We start from the raw sequence: 11,451 nt of genomic DNA, 5'->3' as shown, positions 1-11,451 counted from the left end.
AGTACAACTAAAACATGGGGGAGACACTTCAGCAGGTACATGGAGTGGAGAAGGTTTGAAGAGATATGGGCCAAACGCAGGAAAATGCGTTTAGGAAACCTGGTTCGCATGGACGAGATGGATTGCAGAGTCTGTTTCTGTGCTACATGTCTCCAGTTACTGGAAGAGAAGGATACCGAGACAAGACATGCTATGGAGTCAATCACAATTTACAGAGGTAGTGATGATCGTCTGGGTTGGAGTACGTTTCAAATATGTGGAGAAATAAGCGAGACGAGAAAGTTACAACGATGGTAACTGTTATAGGAGTTAGAATGATTGAAGTCACTGGTCGACAAAATGTGCCACAGATACAGTTTCAGAGAGGGAACACAGAACACAAGGATCCCAGGAAGCATTGCCACCGTCTCTTGGTAGCGCTGCTTTCACCTGTGTTGTACTGATGCTCACGAGACAGTACAGGACTGGATTGATGACTGTGAACTCCTTATGCCGTCTTACTACAACATACATTAAATTAGGGATGGTGATTAAGCTTGGAGTGTGTCCGTACTGTGCTCCACCTCCAGAAATGTATCTACGCCACACTTTGTTAGCCGATGATTGGAGCCCTCCTATTGATCTCTGCTCTGTTCAGAGTGAGTTATCTTACCTCGCTGCAGGATTTATTGGAAGCTCCAGGCCTCCATTAATGTTTGTCCCCCTGAATAACAAACCGTCTTCAATGACGTGATGGACTAGACATTCAGCAACTGTGAGATCCATGGAGACAGAAACTTCCTGAATACATACAGGAGACAGGGAGATAGACAGAATGGGAAATTAGACTGATGAAGTAAGGCTGACATATAGATAATGGCACTGAGTACCACAGAGACCCTGATAGACAGAGGTAAGTTTGGAAACAGATTTGTTAGGAGTTATCAGTTATTTGTAAGAATAATAGGATGGTTATGGTAGGGGATTTCCAACCATTGACTGGGACTGCCAAAGTGTTAAGGGTTTAAATGGAGAGGAAATTATTAAGTATGTACTAGGAAACTTTCTGATTAACTATGTGGATGCACATATTACAGAAGGTGTAAAACTTGACCGAATGTTGGGAAATAAGGCAGGGCAAGCGACTGGGCTGTCAGTGGGGGAGCACTTTGGGGCCAGTAATCATAATATTATTAGTTTTAAAATAGTGGTGCAAAAGGGTAGACCAGATCTAAAAGTTGAAGTTCTAAACTGGAGGAAGGCTAATTATGATTATATTAGGCATACACGTTCAAAAGCGGATTGGGGCAGATATTCACAGGTGAAAGGATGGTTGGAAAATGGGAAGCCTTCAGAAATTAGATAACGAGAGTGCAGAGACAGCATATTCGTGTCAGTTGGGAGGAAAGATTGGTAGGTGAAGGGAATACTGGATGAGTAAAGAAATCGTGGATTTGGTTAACAAAGCAAGGTAGCATATGTCAGGTACAGACACGATAGATCGAATGAATCCTTGGAAGAGAACAAAGGCAATAGGAGTACACTTAAGAAGGAAATCAGGAGGGCAAAAACGGGGCATGAGAGAGATTTGGCAAACAGTATTAAGGAGAATCCAAATGCAAAACATGAAATGTATGCAGTATGAAGCAGAGCGGGCACAGTCTCGGACGAGAAACAGAGTTCAGGTTTCAAATCAAATCAAAGATGTGTTCATTTTATTTTGCTGGATCTCTATCAATACTTTTCACACGCCTTCCAGGGGAATGAATTCGCTGGGTCAAATCTCATGCATCAACATTGGAGTTATCATATAACCCTCTCACCCTGTTATCAACGTGTGCAGCAATATCATAGAGCCATTAGATATGGACAGCAGGGAAAACAAAGACTTCAGTCCAACTCGTCCATGTCCAACAGATCTCCAAAACCGATCCTGCCGCGATTGCAAGCACTTGACCCATGTCTCTCTAAACCCTTGCTATTCAAATACACGTCCAGATTCCTTAAAAGTATTGGAATTGTACCAGCCGCCAACAACTCATCTGGCAACTTATTCCAGACACTCACCACCCTCGGCGTGAGGCCGTTGCCCCTCATTTCCTTTCGAATTTTCACCTTCCCACACCAGATCTATACCCTTTATTTCTGCACAGCCCCACATGAGCGGAGGGAACTTGTCTATTTACACTATTCATGCCCCTCATGATTGAGAAACCTCTATAAGATCAGCTCCCAGCCTCTGACGCACCCGGGAAGATAGTGACAGGCTATTCAGCCGATAAATGTTTCCATCTTTTCCACTTTCAAATGAAGGATGGAGCGCTGTCTGAAGCAATCATCTTAGCAGCTGATCTGTCGCTGACAAACGCTGCAGGAAGGCGTGATAACTAGCTGAATGTGCTGTCAGGCGAAGATTGCAAAAGCAACATGAGCCATTGAACAAAACGCGCAACTGAGTTCTGAGCTGTTGCTGACACCAAAGTAACTTTGTCATTCGGGAGCGAAAAGAATCCCACTGTTAGATTACAATTCAAATGCATTTGACATAAGGGTCGTAGCAGTTGCACAGCAGCATATCACCATGACTCCAAAGGTCTGCGAGTACCAAGGAGCACAGTGTGCAATCGTTGAAGGTACGGTTATCCAGACGATATTTGTCAACACGACAAGCTGTAGCTGGGCTGGTGGCATTGCGATTGAAATTGCATGTGTCTGGACTTCGTGGACAATTTTAGATATCAGAGCAAATGGTTATCTCGCGTATGTGCGTTTGGAAAGGTAATGTTTGAAGCATTGGATTAGTTGTGGAGGGGATTTACCAGTATGTTGCCTGAGAGATTTGAGGCTGTTCTCATTGGAAAGAAGAAGGCTAAGGGGGATTTGATAGAGACATGCAAGAGGATGAGGGGGTTAGATAGGGTAGACAGTGAAAGCCTTTTTCCTACGATGATGATGTCAGTTTGTATGAGGGGACATAACTACAAATTGAAGGCTGATAGATTTAAGATGATATCAGATACAGGTTCATTAAATAGAGAGTAGTAAGTGCATGAAATGCCCTACCTGCCAATGTAGTTAACTCAGCCACATTAGGGAGATTGAAACAATCCTTGGATAAGCACATGGATGATGATGGAATAGTGTAGGGAGATGAGCTGAGAATAGTTCATAGGTCGGCGCAACATTGAGGGCGTTGCATTGTTCTATGTTCTATGTTCTGGAATAGGGCCCCTCAAATATCAACAAGGCGGCCATTGTGTGGCGTTGCTGGCGATGTCGGAAATAATAAACGAGCGTTTTGCGTCAGTGTTTACTGTGGAATAGGACATGGAATATATAGAATGGAGGGAAATAGATGGTCACACCTTGAAAAAGATCCATATGAGAGGAGGAAGTGCTGGATGGCTTCACACATATAAAAGTGGATAAATCCCCAGGTCCTGATCAGGTGTACCCTAGAACTCTGTGGGAAGCTAGGGAAGTGATTGTTGTGCCCTTACTGAGATATTTGTATCATCGACAGTCACAGGTGAGATGCTGGAAGACTGAAGGTTGGCAAACGTCGTGTCACTGTTTTAGTATGGTGTTAAGTACAAACCAGGGAACTATAGACCCGCGGGCCTGACGTCTAAGAGAAGAGTAAAGGAGAACAGTTCTGAAAAATATTTTCACACTTAGAATAAACTACCGTGATGCAGCATTGGTTGAAATAGTTTCTAATCTAGGGATAGAACTCATCGTGTTCGAGTGGACAGTGTTATTGCTGTAAAATTCCAGATTCTGTGTTTTTTTCTTATTTCATTATGATGTACTGAGCAATAACATTCCTTGAAAATTGGCATTCAGCTTGTTATTGTAATTAAATTGCTCATTGACAGAAAATTGGAAAACAGCACAAAAAAAAAGCTGCGAAATAGAGTCAATGTGTAACACCGATCTCCCCAAGGAGCTTCCAAACAGTAATAAGGCAGCATTTCAGGGAATGCATCAGCTCAGAGTTTCAAACAAGGAACTTGCCAGTTGCCTGAAGGGACTGATCATCTCGCATGGAAGAGATGTTTCGGCCAATTGATCACCTGGTCTTCTACCCCACCCTTGCCTTTCCTGGCATTCCTGGTATGGCTTCATGACAATTGAACCTGTTTAAATCTGCTGCTGATATGCTCTCCACTTTTTGCTGTTGAAGAATAACATCTCCAATTCACGACTGGTTAGCCTTATCCAGACACCAGAACAGTGATAACAATTCACTGAGCGGCATTCTTGGTACAATTCTCCACTGACAGAGATGCCCAACTCCACTGCTGCTGCAGCAGTTTCAGATGTCAGTCTTCTATAAACTGTTCCACTTTCACATGATTTGAAGTTATGCGGAGCGATCAGACAGGTTAGCTCTGAAGAAGGGTCAGTGGACTGGAAACATTAACTCAGCTTTCTCTCATATAGATGTTGTCAGACCCACTGTGAAATTTCTGCTTTTGTTGTACAAATGGAGACTGATTCCGCTAGAAATTTGTAGTTTAAGGGATGATCTGAGCGAAATCCTTCAAAATATTAATGGGAAATGACAGAAAAGATTAGCTATTTCCATTTCTGGTAGATTCTAGAATGAAGGAGCACAATATGAATATTGGGGAGAGAAGTTAAGGAGAGATGTTAGGAAGCACTTCTCCACACAAAAGATGGGAAAGTTTGGAACTCTCTTCCGCAAACAGCAGTGGATGCTTCATCAGTTTTGAACTTTAAATCGGTTGTCATTTTTTTCTGTAAGCAAAGGAATCGAAGGATATGTCCCGCATGGTAGTTTGCAAAGCTTTATCTAGCTAGCATATCTTCGAGAAAATCTTTCTTCCTCACAATCTTTGGTTAAGTAATTCCAGTCTTGAGAGATTTCCCTCCTCCTCCCTGCATGTTGAGATGTTTGTCATGTACAGATGTGTAGAGTTACAGTGTAAATTTATCTGCAGTCCTAACACGCACAAGTTGTCCTTAACTAGCCCGTGCATGCTGTGGAATGTTGTCCTGTGTGTCTTGTTTGAAATCTTGTGCAGTTTTTGATAATCATTTTTTCCTGATCCTGTTGTGACTCTGATCAGAATTTCATTCAGTGACAAGAGCGGGAAATAACCCAATCAAAGGAGGCTTGAGTTTGCTTTATTGACAGTCCAATCACCAGCCCTATGAGTGAGGTGGGAGTGAGTTTTCTAATGGGGTTCTCCTCTTGCCAGAGTTGGAGCTGAGAACTTAAAGATTCTACTCCAATCATTCAAATAGTTACTTGGAATTCCTTTTGCTCTCCTAGCATGCGCTCAACTTCAGTCAAAACTCCATAATCTCTGAAACGACTGGGTTGGAGGAGCATCTGAGGTGGCTGCAAAGCCCTTAGACTTCAAACCCACTCAACACCAACTACTTCCACTCACACAGTGCACTGGGTTTCGGTGGTAAAATCTTACTGCTTTTCTTTGGAACAGGCGAAGTAGTTTATTATCAATCATTCATTGCTTCTTTTCCCATTTGTCTTCCACAGTTAATTTGCTGGTGATTGTTATCCTTTCCCGGGGAAATTGCGGAGTTTCTCGTTCCACTACTCGTTACCTGGTGTTATGGCAGTTGCCGATCTGATGGTCATTGTCTCTGGTGTTATACTGAGGAGATTTACCTATTATTATTACCCACTCTGTTTTTTGGCAATCCCTCCAGTGTGTAGTGTTGCTAGGGTCTTAACTCTTGCTGCCACCGATTGTTCTGTCTGGTTCACCGTCATTTTCTCCTTTGACAGATTTGTAACAATTTGTTGTCAGAAGTGAGAACAAAATATTGCACTGAGAAAACTGCATCTGTGGTTCTAACAACAAAATGCACCCTGTTCTTTTTGACAACTATCCCCAACTATTTTACAATTGAGCCTCGGTGGATTATCAATAATGTGCCATTCCACTGTAAAACAAAGTCAAGCTACGATACTGAGACTTGGTGGGTGGCATTCGAATGGCTTGATATGGTTTTAACCCCTTTACTACCATTCATTTTAATTCTGTTGCTCAATGCTCTAACAGTCAGACACATTTTAATAACCAGTCAAGTCCGGAAGGGGTTAAAGTGTCAGATAAAAGGAGAGAAGAGCAGAGACCCAGATATGGAGAACAGAAAGAAATCTATGATTTTGCTCTTCGCCATATCTGGGAGATTCATCCTCCTGTGGTTAATCACTGTTGTAGTTTTCTTAAATTATGTTATTCAAGGAATCCATCCTGATGATTACTCGCCTTTTCTATTTCACTTGAGGAAAGTTGGTTTCATGTTGCGGAATCTAACTTGCTGCACAAACACATTTATTTATGTAGTAACATTGTCCAGGTTCAGAGCAAAGATCAGTAACACAGTAAAGTACCTGATTACGCGAATTCCTTGTGTTATGAATAAATAAAACTCATCAAGTAAACGCACAGGGGTGTCATTTTGTTTCCCGACGGATAAATGAGTTTTAAAAGTTCACTCATGGGATATGGGCATCGCTGGCTGGGTTAGGTTTTATTACCCTTCCCTCGCTCCCCTGTGGGCAGTTGTTGTGAGCTGCCTTCTTGAACTGCTGCTGTGCATGTGCTATATGACAACCCACATAATTACAAGGGAGGGTAGTCAGGGAATTCAACCCAATTTTACGAAAAAAACCGTTCTATATTTGCAAATCAGGAATGTGAGAAGCTGGGAGGGGAACTTGCTGGGGTGATGTTCCCATGTATCTATTGGCCTTGTACTTCTGGATGGAAGTGGTCAGTTGCTGTCTGAGGATTTGTGGTGAATCTCTACCGTGCACCCTATAGATAGTACGGACCGCTCCTCCTGAGCATTGGTTGTGGAGGCATTTGATGCTTGTGGATGCGGTGTGAAAGAAGTGGCTTACTTTGTCCTGGAAGGTATCGAGCGTCTTGAATGTTTGTTGGAGCTAGACCCATCCAGGCAAGTGGGAAGTATTCCATCACACTCCTAACAGAGTGTCTTTATACCAATGCAGGCAAAGCGATGAGCTGAGAACATGCGGATTCCCTATTGTAGCACAACGCAAATGAGTTGGCCAGATAAGTAGAATTTCTTTCTGGGTAATTCTTTCAGCTTAGAACCGTCTGTAACCTTCCATCAAAATTACATTATTCAGTGGGTTCTAATGAAACGAAACAGAATGGTTAAACAGAAAATGTTTCATTATTAAATACATGACCTCACTGTTCAGTAACAGTTCAACAAACTCACACAGAGCAACATATGAACTGTTTCGACGCGTGAAGTTGCAACACGCTTTCACAAATCGTTACCAGAACCCAACCACCAATGGAATGATAACAAATGCCTTGGCTCCCTATTTTTCAACGTCAGGCTGGTCAGTTCCAATGGGCTGCTACTCCATTGTGGTCTAATCAGAAATTGTTTGTCCCCGGGAGCAGAGTCGAAACGGTGCAACAAAGTTCCCTCTCTGCTGGCCTTCCCACGCCATTGCATGGAGTTGGTGGCGGGTGAAAACATTGAAGGATTCAGTCAGAGAGGAATGATTTGGAGGTACCAGTGTTGGACAAGGGTGGACAAATTTAAAAATCACGCAACGCCTTGTCATAGTCCAACAAGCTTTTTTAGAAGCCCTAGCTTACAAGGCTTTGCCTCCTCATCAGATAGCTGTGGAACATAATCGTACAACACAGAATTTACAGCAAAATGGGAACAGGGCAATGACAACTTCAGTTGTTCAAACAACAAATCACAAAACACCAGTTTATATTTCTTAAACATATTTAAATTACGCCTATCATCATTTGAAATGGGATATGATGGTTTAGGTTCTTTAATATGTAAATAAGAGAATTGCATTCTCAAGGTGGCGTCAGCTTATCTAATAATAGAACATATGACATAGAACATGGAAAAGTACAGCACAGAACAGGCCCTTCGTCCCACGATGTTCTGCTGAGGCTTATTCCTAATCTAAAATAAAATAACCTAAACAACGCACTTCTCAATTTACAGCTGTCTATGTGCATGTCCAGCAGTCACATAATGTGCCTAATGACTCTGCTTCCACCACCGCCACTCGCAATGCAGTCCATGTGCTCACAACTCTCTGTGTTAAGAACCTATGTTGTGGTTCTGTTCGCCGAGCTGGAAGTTTTTGTTGCAAACGTTTCGTCCCTTGGCTAGGCGACATCATCAGTGCTTGGGAGCCTCCTGCGAAGCGCTTCTTTGATGTTTCCTCCTGTGTTTATAGTGGTCAGCCCCTGCTGCTTCTGACAACCGGAAGCGGCAGGGACAGACCACTTTCAACACCGGAGGAAACATCAAAGAAGCGCTTCGCAGGAGGCTCCCAAGCACTGATGATGTCGCCTAGCCAGGGGACGAAACGTTTGCAACAAAAACTTCCAGCTCGGCGAACAGAACCACAACAACGAGCACCCGAGCTACAAATCTTCGCACAAACTTTAAAGAACCTAGCTCTGAAGTCTCCTCTATGCCATCCTCCTAACACCTGAAACTATGACTCCTCGTGCAGTCAATCGTGCCCCCCTGGGGAAAAGTGTCTGACGATCATCTCGATGTTTGCCTCTCATTATGTTGTGCACCTCGATCAGAGAGAAAAGTCTGAGCTTTATCAACCTCTCTTCATAAGGCAAGCCTTCCAGTCCAGACAGTATCCTGGTAAAACTTATTTGCACCCTCCCCAAAGCCTCCATATCTTTCCTATAAAAGGGCGACCAGAACTGGACATAGTATTCCAAGTGTGGTATCACCAGGGTTTTGCAGAGTTGTATCAAAACCTCGTGGCTCTTAAACTCAATCCTCCGTTAATGAAAGCCAAAACAGCATATGCTTTCTTAACGACCCTATCCACTTGGATGGCAACTTTGAGGTTTATCTGCATTTGAAAACCAAGACCCCGCTGTTCCTCCACTCTGCCAAGAATACTGTTTTTCATCCTATATTCAGCATGCAAGTTCGACCTTCCAAAATGCATCACTTCGCATTTAACCAGGTTGAACTCCATCTGCCATTTCACAGCCCAACTCTGCATCCTGTCAATGTCATGCTGCAGCCTGTAATAGCCCAGGATATTATCAACGGCACCTCCAACCTCTGTATCATTGGCAAATTTAATAAACCACCCCTCAACCTCCCCATCCAAGTCATTTATAAAACCTACAAAGAGAAAAGGCCCAAGAACACAGCCCTTCGGGACACCACTCACCACTGGCCTCCAGGCAGAATACTTTGCATCTACAACTACTCTCTGCTTTCTGCCAGCCAACTAATTCTGAATTCAGAGAGCCAAACCTCTCTGTATCCCATAATTGCCCCGACTTGAGGAATGAGCTGGCCATTGGGAACCTTAACAAATGCCTACTCCCCCACCCCCGACCCCCACCCCACCCCCCCAAACCCCCCCCCCCCCCCCCGCTCCCGGCTCTCCTCATTACATTTCTGTGTTCTTTTCTAAAGTTTGCAATCCTCTGAAGGTGTGCTAGATCCTTGCTTCCGCCACCTTACGTAAGCTGCCTTCTTCCTTTTGATGAGAAGCACCTCTGCTTTCGTCATCCAAGTCTCTTTAATCTGACTCCTTCTTGCCTGTTCCAGAGGAATACATTTATGCATTACTCGCACCAACTGCACCTTGAACTTTCTCCACATGTCTGTTGCGTCCTTTCTGTGGAACAATTGCACACAATCTGCATTTCCCAACTCCTGTCTGATAGCGTCATAATTTCCTTTTCCCCAATTAAATGTCTTCCCATGGTAACAGCTCATTTCCATTTCCGTGGCTATGGTACATCTGAGGCAGTTGTGATCACTGTCATCAAAGTCTTCTGCCATGGCTCATCGCCGTGCACCAAATCCAAAAGAGTCTCTCCCCTTGTCAGCCTGTCAATATACTCCTGTCTGAACACTGACAAAGATGGCTCCATCCAAACTATCTGAACGAAGGAGGTTCCAGGCAATATTGGGAAAGTTAAAGTCATCCATAACAACAACCCGGCTCCATCTGCATTTTTCCAACATCTGCCGGCCTTTGAGTTATTTGATCCTCCTCCTGAAATTTGGGGGACAAAAAAAAACAACAAAGAGGTAGCTACTCATTTGCTGTTCCTAACTTCCACCAGTACTGACTCAGTTGACAAACCTTCCTCGACAATCTTCATTTCTGTCGCTGTGATGCATTCTCTGATTAACAATGCTACACTCTCTCCACTTATTCGACTCTCCCTGTTCTTTGTAAACGTTCTACATTCTGGAACGTGTCGCAATCATTCCTGCCTCTGTGCAACACACGTCTCCGTTATGGCCACAACATCATAGTCCCAAGTACTGATCCATGCTATAAGTTGATCACTCTTATTTCTGACACTCTTTGCGTTAAAGCAGACAGACATTAACCAATCCCTTTGTTTCATTGCATGAAAAATGTTCCTGATAGATTCACTACATCCTGTCACTGCCTCATCTACAATACCCCCCCCCCCTCTCAGATACGTAATTCTGGTGCCCAAACCCCTCCCTGACCACAAGAGCAAATCTCCTACACAGGCGATTTGTGCCCCTCCAGTTCAGTTGCAACTCGTCTTTCAGGTACATGAGAAGGCATCCCAGTGGTCTAAATACCTGAAGACCTCTCTGCTCATCTACACTACCAAGAATCTTACCATTACTGCAGTACTTATTGTTCCTAGTACTCAATCCAAAGTAAATGACTTCGCACGTATCCCCATTACATTCCATTTGGCACAATTCAGCCCGACTCTGGAGGTCATCTGGGTCCCTCTGTAACCCATAACATTCTTCTGTACTATCTACAACTCCACTGACTTTAGTGTCATCCGCAAATTTGGTATCCCATCCATTTAGGCTCTACCCAAGTTGTTCATAAAAATGGGAGGAGAAAGTGAGGACTGCAGATGCTGGAGATCAGAGCTGAAAATGTGTTGCTGGAAAAGCGCAACAGGTCAGGCAGCATCCAAGGAACAGGAGAATCGACGTTTCGGGCACAAGCCCTTCTTCATAAAAATGACAAACATCAGTGAACCCAAAACAGATGCTTGAGTTACACCACGAATAACTGAACTCCAGGATGAACATTTTACATCAACCACCACTCTCTATCTTCTTTCAGCGAGCCGATGTCTGACACAAACCGCTAAATCACTCTCAATCCAATGTCACCAGATATTGTGCAATAACCTACTGTATGGTGACAGTAATGGAGGAAATGAGAGAAATTTAACAAAGTTTCTCACCGCAATTGCCCTCCTTTCCACCACAGCACCAAATAACAGCGAGTAGATTCAATACAGGATTTGGTTTCACAACAGTGGTGAAATAATGATCTCCATTCACTTTCCAAGATAATGGTGAACAACCCAATTTGCCTGGAATATGAAACAGCAGTGCAGTTTGCATGTGCCCGGGATTATGCCAGGGGATTATCGAGTAAGA

The sequence above is a fragment of the Chiloscyllium plagiosum genome, unplaced genomic scaffold (assembly GCF_037043375.1).
Source record: "Chiloscyllium plagiosum isolate Xiang-an unplaced genomic scaffold, Cpla_swu_hap1 HiC_scaffold_42, whole genome shotgun sequence".
Classification (NCBI taxonomy): domain Eukaryota; kingdom Metazoa; phylum Chordata; class Chondrichthyes; order Orectolobiformes; family Hemiscylliidae; genus Chiloscyllium; species Chiloscyllium plagiosum.
This window is presented reverse-complemented; position numbering follows the sequence as displayed.